This window comes from Mustela erminea, chromosome 6 (genome assembly GCF_009829155.1).
Source record: "Mustela erminea isolate mMusErm1 chromosome 6, mMusErm1.Pri, whole genome shotgun sequence".
NCBI lineage: Eukaryota > Metazoa > Chordata > Mammalia > Carnivora > Mustelidae > Mustela > Mustela erminea.
In genome coordinates, this window is record NC_045619.1 from 41,342,094 (window position 1) to 41,362,338 (window position 20,245).

The 20,245-nt window shown below is 40.7% G+C and overlaps 1 protein-coding gene and 1 long non-coding RNA gene across 3 annotated transcripts in view; one reads left to right on the top strand and one right to left on the bottom strand.

The window, feature by feature from the left end:
• Nucleotides 1-19,344, bottom strand: part of LOC116593097 — a 62,064-nt gene extending 42,720 nt beyond the window's left edge. The window contains exons 1-5 of the long non-coding RNA XR_004286743.1: nucleotides 19,208-19,344; nucleotides 18,217-18,319; nucleotides 14,352-14,471; nucleotides 6,048-6,143; nucleotides 4,464-4,594 (exon numbers count right to left, since the gene is read on the bottom strand). This is a non-coding gene — a long non-coding RNA (uncharacterized LOC116593097). The remainder of the gene's footprint in view (nucleotides 1-4,463; nucleotides 4,595-6,047; nucleotides 6,144-14,351; nucleotides 14,472-18,216; nucleotides 18,320-19,207) is intronic.
• Nucleotides 19,345-19,468: 124 nt separating this feature from the next.
• The window catches only part of E2F7 (E2F transcription factor 7), a 39,424-nt gene continuing 38,647 nt past the window's right edge, over nucleotides 19,469-20,245 (top strand). The window contains exon 1 of one of the 2 annotated variants that reach the window (XM_032346930.1): nucleotides 19,469-19,683. The gene's annotated coding sequence lies outside the window, so the exon portion shown is untranslated. Of the gene's footprint in view, nucleotides 19,684-20,048; nucleotides 20,135-20,245 lie in introns of those variants that run through there. The other variant, XM_032346931.1, reaches the window with a different exon arrangement.

Here is a 20,245-nt window from a genome sequence, read left to right on the forward strand (position 1 = left end):
TATATTCAATCTGTGTGTATATTATAATTACATAATTACATGTCTGTGTAATTATATACTCCTATATAATTCCTATATAATTATATATTTCTATATAATTATAATTAATTTGTGTACATATATCCAGACGCTCTATTCTATTCCATTGACTATTCTTATTCTATTATTCATGATATATCTAAGGTTCTGTAACTTTATGGCATCTTGAAATTAGACAGTGTAAGTTTTTTAACTTGATTATTTTTCAAGATTGTATTCAACATGCTAGATTTCCTGCATTCCATAGAAATTTGATAATAAATTTGTCAATATGTACAAAAGAAAGGCCACAGTAATTCTGATTGGGATTATGTTGAATAGAACAATCTGTAAAATCTTGAAATTGTAATAGCTCTGATTCCCCCAACCCATGAACCTGATACACATCTCCATGATATACATGAACCTGACATGCATCTCCATTTGTTCAGATCTTTAATTTTCCTAAGCAATAAATGGTAATGATTTAGGTGCAAATATTAAATATATTTTGTTAAATTTATTTTTATGTACTTTATTTTTGTGCTATATACATAGTATTTGTTTTTTTTCCAATTGTTCCTTACTCGTATAAAAAATTCAATAGAGTCTTGTATATTGAATTTGTGTCATGCCATCTGGCTAACTTCACTTATTCTAGTAGCTTTTTTGCAGACTCATTAGGATTTTTTAAATATACTATCATATTTTCTGCAAATAGAAAGCTTTGTTTCTCTTCTCCAATCTATATAACTGTTATTTATTTCTCTTGCCTGTTGCAACAGCTAAGATCTCCAGGAAAATGGTGAATAAAGGTGGTAAAAGCTACACCCTTGCCTGCTCCCAATCTTAGAGGGAAGGCATCCAGTCTTTCACTGGTAAACATAATGTAGTTGCAAGTTCTTCAGTCTCCCTTTATCAGGATAAAAAAGTGTTCTATTTCTAGTGCCAGGATTTTTAAAACTAATTATTAAGTGTTGATTCTGTAGCACTTTTACTGTACCTACGGCAGTAATAATCTGATTTTCCACTCTTATTATTCTTTTAATACAGTGAATTACATTAACTGATTGTTGAAAGCTAAACTAATCATGCATGTCTGGGATAAATCTCCTTTGGTCATGAGGTATTATCCTATTTCTATATTGCTGGGTTTGATTTACTAATATTTTGTCAAGAATTGTTCTGTGTTCCTGAGGGATTTGGGCCTTTAACTTCATTATCTTTTGATGCTTTTGTTTTCAGGGAAATTCTGGCATCATAAAATGACACAGGAAGTGTTCCCATCTCTTCTATTTTCTGGAAGCTTTTATGTATGACCAGTATGATTCTTTCTTAAATTTTTGATAAAATTCACTAGGAAGTCCATCTGAGACTACAGTTTTCTTTGTGGGAAGGCTTTTAATCATAAATTCAAAATTTTTAAAAGATACAATATTGCTCAAATTTTATCTTTCTTTTTTATTATTTGTGACTTTCACTTACTTATATTTTAATTTCCATTTTAGCAATCCATTTCTGTCACTTAAGTCTATTTTTATCTGGTGTACCTTTGTAGGGACTTGTATAAGATATATACTTAGGCATGAAACTTGAGGATTTGTTTATCCTAGTGTATCTTTATTTTCTTTTACATTAACCTCTGCTTTTATTATACTTTTACATTTTTTTGTTTGTTTGTTTCTTTGGTTTTATTTCATTTTTTTTTTTTTTCAAACTGTGTGCTTTCCTTCTTGATATTCAACCTTTTTTCTTTTTTTAAAAAGATTATTTATTTATTTATTTGGCAGATAGAGACAGGGAGAGAGAGAGAGGGAACACAAGCAGGGGGAGCAGGAGAGGGAGAAGCAGGCTTCTTGCTGAGCAGGGAGCCCGATGTGGGCCTCGGTCCCAGGACATTGGGATCATGACCTGAGCTGAAGGCGGCCATTTAATGACTGAGCCACCCAGGCACCCTCAACCTTTATTTTTCTTTAGAAAGCATTTATTACTATAAATTTCCCTCTAAATACCTCTCTTGTTCATCCCTCAAGTTTTATTAATGTTTTCATTACCATTGAGTTCTGAGCCTATTTAATCATCATTATTTCTTTTGATTTACAATTACTTAGAAATACATATTTTTAAATGTTCAAATGCATTATGTTTGCACTCTTTACATTTTTGTTATTGATTTTATACTAGATTGCATTGTTGACAGAAAATATGAGCTGTATGATACTTGTGTTTTGCAATCTGTTGAGGCTTGGTTTATGGCCTACTCTATAATCAGGTTGGTTGGTTTGTTCCTTATGTTCTCAAAAAGAATATACATTCTTTAATCACTGGTTCTATAAACCAAAGTTCCCTCTGTATCTATTAATCAAGGTTGCTAAATATATAATTCAAGTCTTCCATATATTCATTACACTTTTGGTCTACAACTCAAATATTGCATTTGTTCACTTTTATGTTATTACATCAATTTGGCTCTCTATATTTTGAGACTTTATGAATTTTATACTGCATTTTACGTATGTTAGTGAGTTCTGTAAAGTTAGAATTTCCCGTTGAAATTATCATTATGGTGTGACTCTATCTTTAACAATACTTTTTGTCTTATATTCTACTTTATTTATTTATTTTTTTAAAAGATTTTTATTTATTTGTCAGAGACAGAGGGAGAGAGAGTGAGCGTGCACAGGCAGACAGAGAGGCAGGCAGAGGCAGAGGGAGAAGCAGGCTCCCTGCCGAGCAAGGAGCCCGATGTGGGACTCGATCCCAGGACGCTGGGATCATGACGTGAGCCGAAGGCAGCTGCTTAACCAACTGAGCCACCCAGGTGTCCCTATTCTACTTTAATATTGACACAGACTCCAACATATTTTGGCCAGTATACATTTTTAAATTATTTTTATTCTTTTACTTTCAATCTTTATTAGTCTTTATGTTTCAGGTGTGTCTCTTACAAACATGCAAATTGAGTTTGCATGTTTGTATCTAATAGTCTCTGTCTTTTAGCTGATGACTCCGGCAGGTTTATAGATATTATTTATTACCTGGACTTGTTTCTATCATCTTGCTTGTGCTTCTTACTTTGTTGTATTTTTGTATGTTTCTTTACTTCTTCAGGCAAATTATTGGTTTACTATCATTTTTAAGAAATATGGGGGTTAAAGATACATAACACAAGTTTGCCTTTTAAATCACTTTTAAGTGTACAATTCAGTGACATTAATTACATTCACAATGTTGTGCAACCATCACCATTATCTATTTCCGTCACCTGAAACAGAAACTCTGTAACTGTTAAGCAGTAACTCCCTCAGTCCTCCCTTCTTCCAGCCCCTGGTAAACTTCCCTATTTTCTGTGTCTATGAATTTACCTACTCTTGATATTTCACATAAGAGGAATCATACCATCTTTGTCCTTTGGTGTCTGGTTCATTTCACTCAGCCAAAAATCTTCCAGGTTCATCCATGTGATAGCATAAGCAGAACTACTTTTCTTAATAATATTCCAATTATCTATACACTGTATTTTACTTACCCACTTAATCGGTTTATGAACATTTGGGTTGTTTCCACCATCTGGCTATTCTGAATAATGCTGTAATGAGCAAAGGTCTACAAATAACTGCTTGAGCCTCTGCTTGCGATTATTTGAGCTATATACCTAGGAACGGAATTGCAGTTTGCTTGCTTATTTGGTTGTTTCCTTCTACTGATTAGAAATTACAGACTCCATATCTATTCTTTATTAACTTTTAAACAATATTTTGCATTCATTATAACTAATCATGTCTACAGTGAGTATTTTAACTCCCTCCAAATAACACAAAGTATTTGGAAACTTAACTCATAGCCTCCTTCCTGACTTACATAGATTTATTGTCCAGAATTAGGTTCTGGGGTCCTTTTTAACCCCACAAAGTATTTATTATCATTATTATAATTATTATTACTGGTAAGCTGATATGACACAAATTAAATAACAACCATTAAAAGAGTATAAATAGAGCATATAACTTAAAAAACAGGAGATTAAATAAGTAAAATCTTGATGGAAATCTTTCAGTTTAAAAATACTCTGATTCTTTAAAGTTAGCCACTACATAAAAATAAAGAAACAAAAATTTAAAATCCTCCCATGGTGAGTGCTGTGAACTGTGTTAAGACTGATGAATCACAGACCTGTACCCCTGAAACAGGTAATACATTATATGTTAATAAAAAAATTTTTTAATTCTCAAAAAAAAAAAAAACCACTCAAACTTTCAATAATGTGCAAAGCAAACAAAGTACAAGGGTGACAAATTTCAGCTCCAGTTCAAAATCTGTGATGTAAGTTGACATTGCCATAATGTCTAACTCTGGTTTGTTCATACCTGTGTACTGATAAAAAATGATATATCATTTACCTTGACTATACTAGTCAGTTTCTGAACTATGCCATCTTAAAGTACCTTAAATTCTTTCTTTGATGCATTGCTTGTGGCTCAGTGGACCGATACGGCTCAACCACTTCACTGGTTAGTATTTGGTCCTCAAGTGCCTAGCACATGGCAGCCCAATTCCAGGTCCTGGAGACACAGCACTGAACACAAAGACAAAAATGAATGCCGTCAGAGTTGAACAGGTATCTCCAAAGAAGACATACAAATACATGGGAAAATGCTCGTTGATACTAATCATTAGGGAAATGCAAATCAAAACCACAAGCCACCACCTCACATTCATCAGGATGGCTATAATTAAAAAAACAACAACAACAGAAAATAACAAGTGTTGATAAGGATGTAGAGAAGTGGGAACCCTTGTGCACTGTAGGTAGGAATGTAAAATTGTGCAACCATTGTGGATTGCAGGATTGTGGTTCCTTGAAAATTAAAAATAGAACTACCATTTAAAAAAAAAGGACCACCACAGGACCCACCAACTCCACTTTTGGGTGCAGCCTCAAAAGAAATGAAATCAGTCTTTTTTTTTTCCCCCTTAAGATTTTATTTATCTATTTGAGAGAGAGAGAGAAAGAGAGAAAACACGAGCAGGGGAGGGGCGGAGGGAGAAGCAGACTCCCTGCTGAGCAGGGAACCTGATACAGGGCTTGATCCCAGCACCCTGGGATCATGACCTGAGCCGAAGGCAAACACTTAACCAACTGAGCCAACCAGGTGCCCTGAAATCAGTCTTGAGGAGATATTTCTGCACTCATGTTTTTAGCAGCATTATTTAAATTAGCCAAACCATGGAAGCAATGCAAGTGTCCATAGAAAGATGAGTAGATAAGCAAAATGTGATAATATACTTACACTGGAATGTTACTCAGCCTCCAAAAGGAATGAAATTCTGACACATGCTATAACCCAGATAAATCTTTAGGACTTTATGCTAAGTGAAATAAGCCAGTCACAAAAAGAAACTATATGACTCTCCTCATATGAGGTCTTTAAAGGTGTTAAAATCATAGAGACAGAAAGTTTGGTGGTTCCCAGGGCCTGGAAGAAGGGGGCAGAATGGGGAGTTAGCATTTAATGGTAATAGAGTTTCGATTTTACAGGATGAAGAATTCTGGAGATGGATGGTAGTGATGGTTGTACAACATGAATGTTCTTAACACCACTGAACAGTACATTTAAAAAAGGTTAAGAAAAAAAAAAGATGGTTAAGATAATAAATTTTATGTATATTTTTTACAATAAAAAAATGAAAAAAAAAATTCCATGAAGGAGTTCACACATACTCAGGAAGAAAGGAAATGAGCAACTAAAACATGTACTAAGCCAAACAGTGAAAGTGTCCTAGAGAAAAGCAAAACAGGGAAAGAAGATGGGGGATGCTAGGGAAAGGGGCTGGGTGGTTGCAGACTTACTCAAGGAGGTCATGTTTGAGCAAAGACCTCCCCTAACTCTACACTCCCTTTCTTAGAGAATTGCTGTGGGGAGGGAGTCTCTGAGTCAGGACTATATTTCCCAGCCCTCCTGGTATCTAGATATAGCTGCATAAGTGATTCTCACCACTGGAATTTGAGTAGACATGCTTTCTCTTACCTCTGAGCCAGGGTTTTATGAATCCGATATGGCTTCTCCACTGGCTCTTCCCTTTTCTGCCAATGGAAGCAGAGGACTCTGAGGCTTCAAATAGTGCTGCCCAAGAGAAATATAATGTGAACTATTTATGTTATTTTTAATTTTCCAATAGCTATAATAATAATACATGTTTTTTTTAAAGGGTAAATTCATTTTAATGATGCATTTTTGAACCCAATATTTCCAACAATTTTTTCAACATATATCCAAGATAAAAAATATTAATGAGGTCCTTTATATTTTTTTTCTTTGAAAATCCATTGTATGTTTTACACTTACAGCACTATTAGCCATTTTTCAAGTCCTCAGTAGCCACATGGGGCACCACATTGGACAGTGGAAGTCTAGACAATGGTAGAGCCATAGATGAAAAGAGGTGGGTCCCTGACTCTCCATACGGGGGACTGCCACCCATCAATCAGGAACACCCACTTGTATCATCACGTGAGGGAAAAATAAACTTCCTTTGTGTGCATCTTCCAAAGGTTTGAGATTCACTGGTTGCAGAAATGGATTCTTTGAAGTGGTATAGAACATAAAAAACTGAAATATAGAGCATTGGCTTATCAGTCAAGTAAGACGTAGCACAAAAGAGACATTAGAAGCTGGAAATCAGAGACTCATGTTATATGCTTGTGAAAAGCAGTGACCCTGTAGCATTATAGTCACTGAAAAGAACAAGAATGCCAACAGACGCTGTGGTAGTCTGCTCGGGCTGCCAATAAAAAATACAACAGACATGGTGGCTCTCATAACAGAAATCAATTTTCTCACAGTTCTTGTGGCTGGAAGTCCAAGATCAACCCCAGCAGGGTTGGTTTCTGGTAAGAACCTACTCCTTGGCTTTCAGAGAGCTGCCTTCTTTGTGTCCTCACGAGGTCTTCTCTTCCATATATGTGTGCTCCTCGTATCTCTTCCTTTTCTTACAAGAACCCTAGTGCTATTGGATTGGGTTCCCACCATTATTTTCTCATTTTACCTTAATTACCTCCTTACGGTCCCTGTGTCCACATAAAGTCACACTGAATTTGAGGGACACAATTCAGTTCATAAAAGATACCTCAGGCTCCTCTCTGCACTGAACAGAGGACAAGTAAGAAAGTGTTCAGGAAAGAACCAGCTGGTTTTGCAAGCAGAAATGAAAGAGAATGAAGAGAACCTAGACATTAAGGTGAGTTTGGAGCCTTGTGGGTTTGGAAAGCAGACTGATACCTACCAGTAGGAGATACCAACCAGTAGGAGATAACATCTGAAATGAGCAAAAGTACCCATTAAATTATTTTGGTTAAGCACAGTTTTGCAGGGCTAAAACACAAATTGTGCTAACATATTCTCTTCCCACCAAGCCTCTTGCTTCAAGGCCCTCAAGTTAGCCCCGTTATGTTAAGAGAGAAATAAGTATAGAGGCAACGAGGGGAAGAAAAATAGAGCAAGCTTAAGAGTAATTTTTAAGAAAGAACTTTGGATGTGGTTACTGGCACATGGAACTGACTAGAAATCATGGGAATAATATTTCCAAAGAAATCAAGGGAATAATGTTTCCAAAGCAAGGTGATTTGAGCTTAAAAAGCCTGTGACTGAAACATCCTCCCAGGGACCTCAAATACCCAACAGCAGGATGCAGGCTTTGTAAGTTGTGCACGCTCCAAGGAAGTCAGATTCCTTACTGCTGATCTCAGACAGCGCCAGAAAGGATAATGGACAAGAAAGCACACCCCAGGGGGCAGAGCCAAGGACCACAGCAAACAGTGTACAAGCAAGTTCCTCCATGAACCAGAACCACAGTCCAGTGAAGGAACCTCCTTCACTTCCCAGGCAGGGAGCCTTTATAACGCCTGACCCGTCAGATTCTCCATTGTGATGGACTAGTTACTGTTATGGATTTCCCAGTCTACCCTTTTCCAAATAAGAGTCTCTGTTGTTCTCATATTCTTGACTCTTAATGTTTATGTGAGGCGTGTCATGGAGTTGGTGGGCAGGTTTGCCTTTGAATTCACAGGTCTTTGAGCCAGAGGAACGCAGGACCCAGAGCACCTAGACCTTATCCTGGACGTGATACCTGGGTGGAACTTCGTGTTGTCTCCTTTAGGAAGGAGGCCACATAGATAATCCGTGGCCAGAGGCCAATCTGTGGCAGAAATAGCTAACTGCCTCATGAGTTTGTACTCCCTTCCCTAGTGTTTGGTTCTCACTGGGATATGCTACAGAACCAGTGATTGTGATCACAGCTCCTCGAAATCTGGCGTATCCGTGTAACCACCTGCTCTTCAGAGAAAGTGAGTAAAAGGGCTATGTGCTTTGTCTACTGTCCGTCTCTCCTTCCAACAGCTAAAAACAGAGGTCTCAGTGGACTGTCTGAAGACAGCACACAAAGATGGAAGGAGCCTGGATCCCACAGTTACCACAAACAGGAAATCTACCTGGCATCCAGGAACACCATCATCAGATTATTCCATGAGTGAGAGACTGACATCTGTTTTAAGACATCACTGGAATTAAAAAGTTTCTTTGCTACAGAAGCTCACATTAATTGAATTAATGTGCCCCTGAAAGAGGTGAAGGAGAGAGCAATACATCTCTAGGCAGAGGGAAACAGGTCAGTAAATGCATGGCCCTTGGGCAGGAGAATACCAACTGTGTTTAAGGATTAGCTAGGAGCTGAGTGTGGCTGAAGAAAACATTGGAAAAATTGAAGGTGATAAGATCAGAGTTGTAAAAAGGTCCTTAAAACCTTGTATGCCACTGTAAGGACTTTAGCTTTTACTCTGAATGGGTTGGAAAGCCGTTGTAAGTTTTGGGAGAGAGAGGAGGACATGACCTGACATTTTAATTTGGATCACTGTAGCTGGTGCTTAGGAACAAATCACAGGGGAACAACAGAGAAATCAGCTTGGAGACTATGAAAACAATCCAGGGGAGACCCAGAGGCAGTTTGGAATTGGGAGGTTGTGGTGGTGGTGGTAGTCGGTGTTTAGATTCTGAAAGTATGTTTAGGGTGTATGTCTGAAATTCAGGCACACATGGCATTATGCTTCTGGGTGGCTCAGATTAGAGAACTATATGTGCACCAAGAGTAGAAATGGGGCGCCTGGGTGGCTCAGTGGGTTAAAGCCTCTGCTTTCAGCTCAGGTCATGATCTCAGGGTCCTGGGATTGAGCCCCACATCCGGCTCTCTGCCTGTCAGGGAGCCTGCTTCCTCCCCTCTCTCTCCTCTCTCTCTCTCTCCCCCCCTCTCTCTGCCTACTTGTGATCTCTGTCAAATAAATGGATAAAATCTTAAAAAAAAAAAAAAAAAAAGAGTAGAAATTGGTTCCCAGCAGCTCACAAAGTGCTTGGTGTCCTCTGCAGTGAAAAGGGAATAGTGCTATTGTCTTGGTATGGGTATTAATAACTAATGTGTAAAATGTTAATGAAACTACCTGAAGGTTTTATGAATGCCTTCTGAGTCCCAGCCCTTAAAGAACTCCTCCCTGAGATTTAATGCTATTAACCTACATGCATCTTCCATGCCACCTTTTATATTAATCATGAGATTGTCACTGGCCTCAGAGACCAGGCTGCTTTGGCTTCGTTCTAACAGTCAAATGTGACTGTTCTAAAGCAAACAAGCAAACATCGGCCACCTTTTTAAATAGGAAAACTACAAAGATGTCAGCTTAATCACCATGAAATTCAGTGAAGCTTCCCCTCAGGCTACACGGAGATTTCTTTCTCTTACTTTCTCATTGCATGTTGAACAAGAGAATCATCAGAGAATAGTGAACGCAAGACTATTTTTACTAGTGTGCAGATTTTAATTCATCTCTTGCTTTTACATGTTTAATTTGAGCCTGATAGTTGCAACATGTGGTATTCCCCACCAGCACTATCGTCTGCTTTTCTTCCCTTCACATGTCCCCGTTAGGCTTCAGCAGAGCTTGTAATTGTTTTCCTCCTATAGAGGAGTCACTGGGGGTGGGGGTGGGGGTGGGGGTGGGGTAGGTAAATCATTTATATAACTGTGTTTTTCCTCAACTAGCAATTTTGCTTGGTTTACACTGACACTGACTAGGTGAAATCTTGTTGAAATTTTTCATTATTCAAAAAATATTACAAGATTACAGAAAGTTGAGGAAAAGAGCAAATACTAATTACCCTAAGTGGATACTCCAGCATCATGCCCTGTAATTGCAAACATCAATAAAATATTTAACAACCATGAGACAAGTAAAGAAATCATGAAAATGGAAAAACACATTTCCAGGGTGAATTTTTTTTTTTAAAAGATTTTGTTTATTTATTTGACTGACAGATCACAAGCAGGCAGAGAATCAGGCAGAGAGAGAGAGAGGAAGGGAAGCAGGCTCCCTGCTGAGCAGAGCCCGATGCGGGGCTCGATCCCAGGACCCTGGGATCATGACCTGAGCCGAAGGCAGAGGCTTTAACCCACTAAACCACCCAGGCACCCCTCCAGGGTAAATTTTAGCGAGCTTAAGAAGACAGAAGTGGCCATGTGGGAAGGTAGTTAAACAAAAAGAAACCCAGTAAAACTGGGTGTGAAAATAGGAAGAGATCCTCCTTGAATCAAAAGGATAGACAAAATTTAATTTCATCAGCCAAAAAAAACGTTGAATAACTGAAATAAACAGGATTTTACACATACACGTGCATGCGTGCGCACGAGCGCGCGTGCACACACACACACACACACACAGGATACACAGGATACGAGACCATTGTACTATACTGGTGTAGGCCTAAGGGGGAAAAATAAATGCAACAAAATATTAGATATTATTTGCAAAAAAAAGAACACATAAGGGTAGAAAAATATTGTCACTTCACTTCTATGTAAAATATAAGATAAAATAAAGGAAATCATGCTTTCTTGTGGATAAGGAACTACAACTTTTAAAAATAACATTAAACAGAAGAAACATAATTTTTTTGGTATTCTTTTGGCCAAAACACAATGATTTTTGATGGGCCTTTTATAACAGACAACATCTGGAGAAGGGAGAAAGAAAACTTATTTAAAGTAAGTTCATCTTTAAAATGGAGATCAGGGGCACCTGGGTGGCTCAGTGGGTTAAAGCCTCTGCCTTCAGCTCAGGTCATGATCCCAAGGTCCTTCAAGCCCCACATCAGGCTCTGCTCAGCAGGAGGCCTGCTTCCTCCTCTCTCTCCGTCTGCCTCTCTGCCTACTTATGATCTCTCTGTCAAATAAATAAATAAAATCTAAAATGTAGATCAAAAGAGTATGCCCTAATTCTTAGGGACTTGTAGGTTCCTGTGCGATATGGTATCATTCTTCATACATGTGTGCAGCTGAATATAAAAAAGAGACAAAAGTCTCTGTTCTACCATCTCAGAAGCAACAATTTATTTGCTAGGCATGCTCTCGATAACCAGTGAAGATTTTATTCATATCTTTTAAATCTTTGAGAAGAATAATAATCTAGGGATCCTGAATGATTTTATTAAGTTGGTCAGGAAGGCTGCTATTGTCCACACTACCTTCTGAATCCTTCTCCTTTTATGAGGAGACTCTTTCCTCCTACCTTGTCACCTCCCATTCAAGGCTTCCTCCAGGAAGAAGGACCAACTGCCACCCCAGTGTTATCACATTCTGCTCACATCTGCAGCACTCAACTATGGCACCCTGAGCTCTTTCTTCTTGGGGCTGATGCCTTCAGGGTCCTATTCTCTACAGCCACACTGATATACTTATCTGAGAGCTATGAGGCCGTTAGTGCATATGCCTAAGAAGCAGCCATGCTAGTTTGTGACCAAAGCAGTAGAGAGGAGCATCTTGGGAAATACCTATGGAAAAAGACCAAACTTTGGTCCAATCATGATGTCTCTGCTATTGAGAGGGAAGCAATTAGAAGAATATAGTGTCTACAGTCCAGCTTGGCCACCAGCCCAGGCCCCATGCTTAGAAAGGGGTAAGAAGGTAAAAAAAATAACTACCAACAAAGACTGTTCTCAGACTCCCTATTTAAGCACAGAGAGGCGCTGGCCTCATACGACTTGCTGGGGGGTGGGAGGAGGGTGTGTGAGGACCCCAAGGCCATCTCCCGTACTCCATGGGAATATCATCTCACAGAAGCAGCAGCGGTAGCAAGGCCAGTCCTAAAAGCAGTGAAGATCCAGTGCTGGACTCATGCGATGCCAGCAGTGGCAGCTGTCACCCTTGATGGGGGCACAATGGCCTCACAGAGTCTCACAGACCTGAAATGCCAATAGCTTTGCTGTCTGGATGTAGCCACCCTCCCTGGAGACCCCTGCTGTCCCACATCACTTGTAGGGGCAGAAAGAAACCAACATATGATCTTCCCATCAGACAAGATGGAAAGGACCTCTTTGAGGGCATGTAGGACCAGGGACTCCCAGCATTCACTGGGGAGGTAGGGGTGAGTCTCTAAACAAGGCTAGAAAGAAAGTCCAATGTATTATGTGAAGTATTACAGAGAAATTACCCCTATTTTCATCCCCGGGGGTGGGCTGACGAAAGATGTCTTACTGTGCTATGTGCGCAATGTTGGCTAAATGATTACTCTCTCCAGGAACAGTTGGCATTTTAACAGGGACTTCTGGTAGACAATACCTTTAGCTCTGTACTTGAACTTCTTTACCTCTGTACTTCCCTTTGGTTGTCAAGAGGAGGCCTGGGCTAATACATCTCCATTTGGGTTCCAGTTGGCTCTACTTCTCTAGTTTTTTCAAGGTGGAAGTCCTTGCATGTGATAAGGTGGCTTTGGGTTAGGAAAGGCAATATCTCTAGTATTTAAACAAAAGATTCTAGTCCTGAGCTGCTAACCTGAAGTCTTCTTTCCACCACTTCCAACCCCAACCTCCTCTTTCTAGTGCACAATGAAAACATCTTCATGTGGTCCTGCAAAGGATTACAATGAGTAAATGCTATGAATATCATGCTATTAGATAGGTATAAAAAGTACATCCAACCATCTAATTCTAAGCTTAGAAGAATAAAGGTCACAAAGATTAGTCTTCGGCCTGATATTTTCTAACATTCTCCTTATTAATGTATGTACATCACATAATGTAATAAGTAGAGATGTAGTCAGTTTCACCAAGTATAGAAATAAAAAATGATTTCAGCAGTATCCTTATATATCCATACTAAGTGATAAGGACTTATTACCATATGGTTTTAAGATGATAACCTAAGTGTCAAATAAGTATTTAGAATGAACTGGCAGGTTTGGAGGACTTCCAAATCAACCCTACCCCTTTATTTTTATTTTTAAAAAGATTTATTTATTTGAGAGAGAGAGACAGAGAGTGCACATGAGCAGAGAGAGGGCAGAGGGAGAGAGAATCCTCAAGCAGACTCCCGACTGAGCACAGAGTCTGGCACAGAGCTCGATCCCAGGACCCTGAGATGATGCTCTGGGCCAAAGTCAAGAGTTGAAATCAATAGTGCCAGCCCTATCACTTTAAAGAAAAACCTGGGGCCTAGGTATGCAAAACTTTTGTTCAAGGTTACCCATCAAGTGCTGGCCAGCTTGTACCTCATCTTCTCCACAATCTCAATTCCAGGGCACTGGTCAATTCCCATTTTTACTGTCCCGCTCACTGCGATCCCTCCAAACCACTACAACGGTATAAATATGGCACCATATAAAGGGAGGCCCCATTTTATAGTCTCCACTATCACATTCCCAGAAACACCTTGTCCAGCTCAAAATTAACCCTAGCTATTGTGGTCTAGAATGTTTGTTACAGCACAACCCCTTCTCCACATCCTGGCCTTCAACATGCACACACAGTGACACACGTTCCACACATGCTCACCAAGGATGCTAACTTTTCGTTCAGTGAGAACACAAATTACATGATCACGAAGGAAAATAATCTTGCTCCACAGTGCTAAAGATGATAAGGAGTCTGTAAAGATAAAGAATGAATTCCTCTGTTCCCTATGGGACATGAAATCACAGTTTAAGCACCTCTCTTAGAACAGCTGGACATCTGGATGCAATTTGAGAAGGGAGCCATAACTGCCCTTCGGTATTACAATGATTTTTTTTTTTTTTTAAGTTTTGTTACTAAGGCTATCAGTATGAACCAATCATGGACTTACTCTCCTGACATTGCTTATAGTCAGCCAAGAATAAACTGTCTGTCTTCTCTGAACTTGCTAGCAGTTAGAGAAACAAATGTATCACATTCCCAGGCCCCTGAATGGGTGAAGACAAAGGCCATTTTAAATGAGAGTCCTCAGTTTAAGAACTGTTAAACTGATCTACTCAAAGAGACCTGAGAATTGCCAGGATGTGAAGCCAAGGTCCTTCTGTCGCCCGTGCAGAGAAAAATCAGGATGTCATTCCCTCTGTGCCTACACTTTTGAGAACAGATGCTCCACCGAGATGATGGTACCTGCGGGAGTGGAAGAAAAGGACAACATCTGAGGAAGCTGAAATAGTAACTGGATGGCTCAGACTGACGACATGAATGAAGTATAATAAATCTTGGGATTTGGAACCCCAAAAGGATAAAAGACCATTTGCAAGTTTGAGAGGCTATGGAGCAAATCTTTTGCACAGAGGAAGGTCACATGGTCATCTGTGTATATTCTCTAGATCACAGCTCTCGCTCTTCCTTCTTCTGGTAAACTTTTACCTCACCCGTGAATTCTCACTGACCACCTCAACCCCTTCCAATAAGCAGTGACACAGCCACAAACAAGTAAGAGCCAGCCGTCTGCAACTCTGCACCCACCCAAATCTTCACTGATGGCACCGAAGGCTCGATTTCTGAAACCATGGATTCAGAAGCATTCAAAAACACTGATGAATAAGCATACAACCAGCATGATGGTAAAGAAAAAGACACTAGACATTGGGTAAGAAATACCCAAGCGCAACTCCAGAGCAGGTAAACTGGAAGTCTCTGGGTATGGGATTCAGGTACTGGTATTTTTAAAAATCTCCCCAAGGGATTCTGAAGCACAGACAGAGTTGAGAACCACAGGCCTCATACAATGTGGAGCCCTGAGGACTATGGCCATGTGTGTAGTGCAATACTGTTGCAAAGTCAATGACCTTCCAGGCAGAGCTTATAGAAGTAGAATCGCAAAATCAGCATGAAACCTGGTGTGGCAATTTTAAAATATGGCACCAAAGTGTTTGACATTTCTTCCACCAAAAAGTAAGGTCTGTCAAAATAAATTCAAAATGGATGAAAGACCTGAATGTGAGACAGGAAACCATCAAAACCCTAGAGAGCACAGGCAGCAACCTCTTTAATCTCACCATTGCAACTTCTTACCAGACACACCTCACCTGAGGCAAGGGAAACAAAAGCAAAAATAAATTACTGGGACTTCATCAAGATAAAAAGCTTCTGTACAGCGAAGGAAAAAATCAACAAAACTAAAGGCAATCTACGGAATGGCAGAAGATATTTGCAAACGACATATCTGATAAAGGGTTAGTATCCAAAATCTATAAAGAATTTATCAAACTCAACACCCCAAAATAGATAATCCAGTTAAGAAATGGGCAGAAGATAGGAATAGACATTTTTCTAAAGAAGACATCCAGATGACAACAGACACATGAAAAGATGCTCAACATCACTCATCATCAGGGAAATATGAATCAAAACCACAATGAGATACGTCCTCACACCTGTCAAAATGGCTAAAATTAACAACACAGGAAACAACAGATGTTGGCAAGGATGCCGAGAAAAGGGAACCCTCTTAAACTGTTGGTGGGAATGCAAACTTGTGCAGCTACTCTGGAAGACAATATGGAGGTTCCTCAAAAAGTTAAAAATAGAGCTACCCTATGACCCAGCAATTGCACTACTGGGTATTTACACAAAGGATACAAAAATACAGATCTGAAGGGGTATCTGCCTCCCAATGTTTATAGCAACATTATCAACAACAGCCAAACTATGGAAATAGCCCAAATGTCCATCTGCTGATGAATGAGTAAAGATGTGTGTGTGTGTGTGTGTGTGTGTGTGTGTGTGTAAAATGAAATTATGACTCACTCATTGAAAAGAATGACATCTCACCATTTACAACAATGTGGAGGGAGCTGGCGTGTGTTATGTTAAGCAAAATAAGACAGAAAAAGACAAATACCATATGATTCCTCTCATCTGGAATTTAAGAAACAAAACAGATGAACACAGGGGAAGGAAGAAAAAAGAAAGAGACTATTAACTAATAGTCTAAATGGTCTAACTAAAATAAGAGACCATTAACTACACAGTACAATCTGAGGGTTGCTGGAGGGGAGGTGGGTGAGGGATGGGCTAAATGGGTGTTGTAGGTAAGTGATAAATCACTAAATTCTGCCTCTGAAACCAGTATTATCAGATATGTTAACCAACTAGAATTTAAATAAAAGCTTGAAACTAAAAGAAGAAGAAAAGAAAGGTAGTGTGTGTGTCCTTTCCTCACAAATATGGGTGGATCTTTGACTGTTTCGTCCAAAAAATATAGCAGAATTGATGCTATCTTCTTTCAAAGGCTACATCATAAGAGGCAATACGATTTCCACTTTGTGGGCTTGGGAACGCATTTTGGAGCCCTGAGTCCCCAAAGAAGTCCGACTGCCTCAGCCACCAGGCCATAAGGAAGGAAGATAAGGCTACACTGAGAAGCCATATGCAGGAATCCTTCCTTTTTTTTTTTTTTTTTAAGATTTTATTTATTTATTTGACAGACAGAAATCACAAGTAGGCAGAGAGGCAGGCAGAGAGAAAGGAAGAAGCAGACTCCCTGCGGAGGAGAGAGCCCGATGCCGATGCCGATGCCGGCTGGATCCCGGGACCCCGGGATCATGCCTGCAGGGATCCTTCTTGATGCTCCACCCAAGTTCCCACTCACCATCACTGTCAACTGAATAACTGAGAGATTGACAGTTTATCTACAAAATCTGGTGCTCGAAAGCATCAAAGTAAATAAGTGTATTGGAGTAATGTCTCTGAATTTGCCCAACAAATGCTCATTTTCCAGTTTTCCTCCAAATTTAAGATCACTCTTACTTTAAGCAAACGGAAGCTACATCACAAGTTTTTCTTGCTCTGAATAGTGGCTACATTTGAAATGAAACAGAAAAAATACTCTGAAAATGCTAGAAAGGTCTGTAACAAAACTGCCTATCCTCAAAATAACAACCACTATCATTCTGAAATACCAAAGAAATGAACAAACTTTAATAATTTGAATGTGGGTCTAAAAAGCGAATAGTGGTCCCAAAAAGGAATATCCATGTTCTAATCCCTGGAACCCATGGCTGTCACCGTATTTGGAAAAAAGGTCTTTGCAGAGGTAATTGAGTTAAGGATCTTAAGATGAAACCATCCGGAATTATACAAGTGGAAACTACATTCAGTAAAAACTGTCCTTGTAAGAGATACACAAGGGAGGTAACAGACAGAAAGGGACCAGGCAATGTGACCACTGAGGCAGAGATCTGAGTGAGCCAGCCATACATCAAGGATTGCCACCAGAAGACGGGAAGAGGCAAAGAACAGATTCTCCTCTAGAGCCCCAGAGGGAATGTGGTTCAGCCAACACCTTGAATTTCGACTTCTGGCCTCCAGAACTGTGAAAGAATAAATCTCTATTATTCTAAATCAAAGTCTGTGGTGATTTGTCACAGCAGCTACAGGAAATTAATACAGTTGGGGGAAAAAAAATTTCTTAATCCAATGTTCTGCTTCTACAGAAGTACAAAATTTAATAAATTTGTTTTATTCTTTATACTTTCTCCTCATGCTTCTACCTATAAGATAAATTTCAGTTCAAAATGTCATTTCTAATATAAAAATGTCAAATTACTGTTGTTATTTTTCTATATGTTTAATGTTTCCATGCTTGTCCTTTGAGTATGATCTAACAGTGATTTTTAGGCTATATTTATCAGCAGCCTAAACAGAGTACAAAGTGAAGGACTTGATTGAGCATTCTAAATTCTGCAGACAGTGCACTTAAATTCTGGGAGGTGAGGAGTGGATCTCAGAGCACTAGTTACAGAAAGGATAAGAAGAATAATATCCCTTCTGTAAAGTACATGACTTGTAGGGCAATGTCTGTAGACATGCTTTAAAAAGGCTGTCTCAAAATCCCAATAGCAGGACATCCTACAAAATGACTTACCAGTATTCCTCAAAACCATGGAGGACAGCAAAAACGAGGAAAGTATGAAAAATTGTCACAGCCACAAGGAGCTTAGGGAGACATGAGCACTAAATGTAGTATCCTGGAAGAGAAAAACATTAGGAAAAATGTAAGGAAATCTGAATAATGACTTCAGTTAAAGAATAACATATCATTATTGGTTCATTAATTCCAACAAAAGTACAACACAAATATAAGGTGTTAATAAACAGGTAAAATTGGGTGCCAGATGTAGGGGCAGTCTGCATCCTATCTTCTCAATCTTCCTATAAATGTAAAACTGTTCTAAGCAATAGTCTACTAAAATACACACCGCACGCGCACGTGTATACACACACACACACACACAGAGCTGTCTCTATCAATATTCATATTTCAAATAAGAAACTAAAGTTGAAGGAAGTGAAACATTTAATACAAATCAGTAATGTTGAGGAAATTTTCTCGACTACGTGCCAGAATGCTGCTGCATGTCGCTAAGAATTATTTAATAAGGCTTTTTGCCCTTAATTATGGGCGATGTTCTCAAAAAGGCACACCACCAAAAAAACTTTTCTGGAATTACAAAAAAGAAAAGAAAGGAAAGGAAAGGAAAAGGAAGAAAAGAAAGAAAAGAAAAAAGCAGCTGGCTCTGCTTGCAGTCTAGTTTCCAGGACTAACTGGCGTGCCATCTGCTCGCAGCACAGAGTGGTAACCATGGTTCACGTGTCACACCAGCGTGCGGTGTTAGGAAGTTTGCCCCAACAAGCCTGGACAACTTCGCTTCCGCGCAGGTTGCAGGGGGGAGGGGGTGGCGGCAGCGGCGTCCAGAGTGCGAACATCGTTTCTTTCCAAACTCCATCTGCTTTCCCCACCCCTGGCTGTGCCCGCGGTCTCCCAGCGCGGCAAGCCGAGGGGACCGGAGCGGGCCTTTTACGCATAACAAAAGAGCCCTCCTCCTCCTTCTCCCGCCGCCCCGCGCCGCCCCCACCTTGGCTTCCCGCGGCCGCCCGGGCCCGCGTCCCCGGCAGGAATTGGCTCCCGGGCCCGAGGTTTCCAGGTACCCGGAAGGGGGAGGGGGCTGAGGCGGCAACAATTGGGCGGGTGAGAGCCAAACGCGCGGCTCGGAGCGCCAAGACTCCGAGGGGCGGCGAGCCCGGGCCGTGCCGCCACGTGATTGGCCGGGACCGCCCCGCCAGCCTCCGCTGATTGGTGGATTCTCAAATTCGGTCTCAAGGCGCCAGAGGAGGTGTTTTAGCGGGGACTGCGATCCAGGGCTGGAGCGCTGGCGCTGCCCGGACACCGCGGGGTCCCAGCCAGCTCAGGGCACTCGGAGCGGGGATCGGCGCGCCTCACTTTCCCCGCCCGATGTCGCCGCCCGCCTGCTGATCGCCTCGTCCCGCTGGTCCCGCGCCGGTGTGGGGGTCGTGGAGGTCCCCAGAGGCAGGAAGCCTCCTCAAAGTGGGAGTAAGTAGCGTGCGGCCCTAAGCGCTGCGAGGAGGCGGGAATTGGGGGGAAAGGGGACACCCCCGCCCAGGCTGCCAGCCTGCCACCCCTCTCTCCTGCTGGCGGGGATCGAGGCATTTCTGCCGCTGGACCAGGCGTGCGTGGGGTGTCCTGGTTCCAGCTCTGCCTCCCGTGGAGCAGTAGAAGAGACTTGTCTTTCCTCAAGATCTGAGGGGTTCATTGGAAGACTTTATCCTTGGGGTCCGCTTGGAGGCCTGGGAAGGGGCTGCGCTAAAAGCTGAGTGGGTTTGGTCTGGCGATCAGATTTCCTTCCCTCCCGTTCCCCCCCGCCCCCCCCCCCCGCCTCAAAACCCCCTCAAAGCCGAATTCCTCCCAGTTCTTTGCGCCAAAATTAACTGACCCAGGAGACCCTGTACTTTCTGACAGATTTGCCCTCCACTCTCCTGACTTGGTAACTTTGTTTTGTGGTGTTGCTCTTCATAAAAAATTTACCGTTTTTGTCTATTTCTTTTTCTTCACAGGTTTTTAGTAATTTCCAAGCACACTTTAAGTGTTCGTGTTC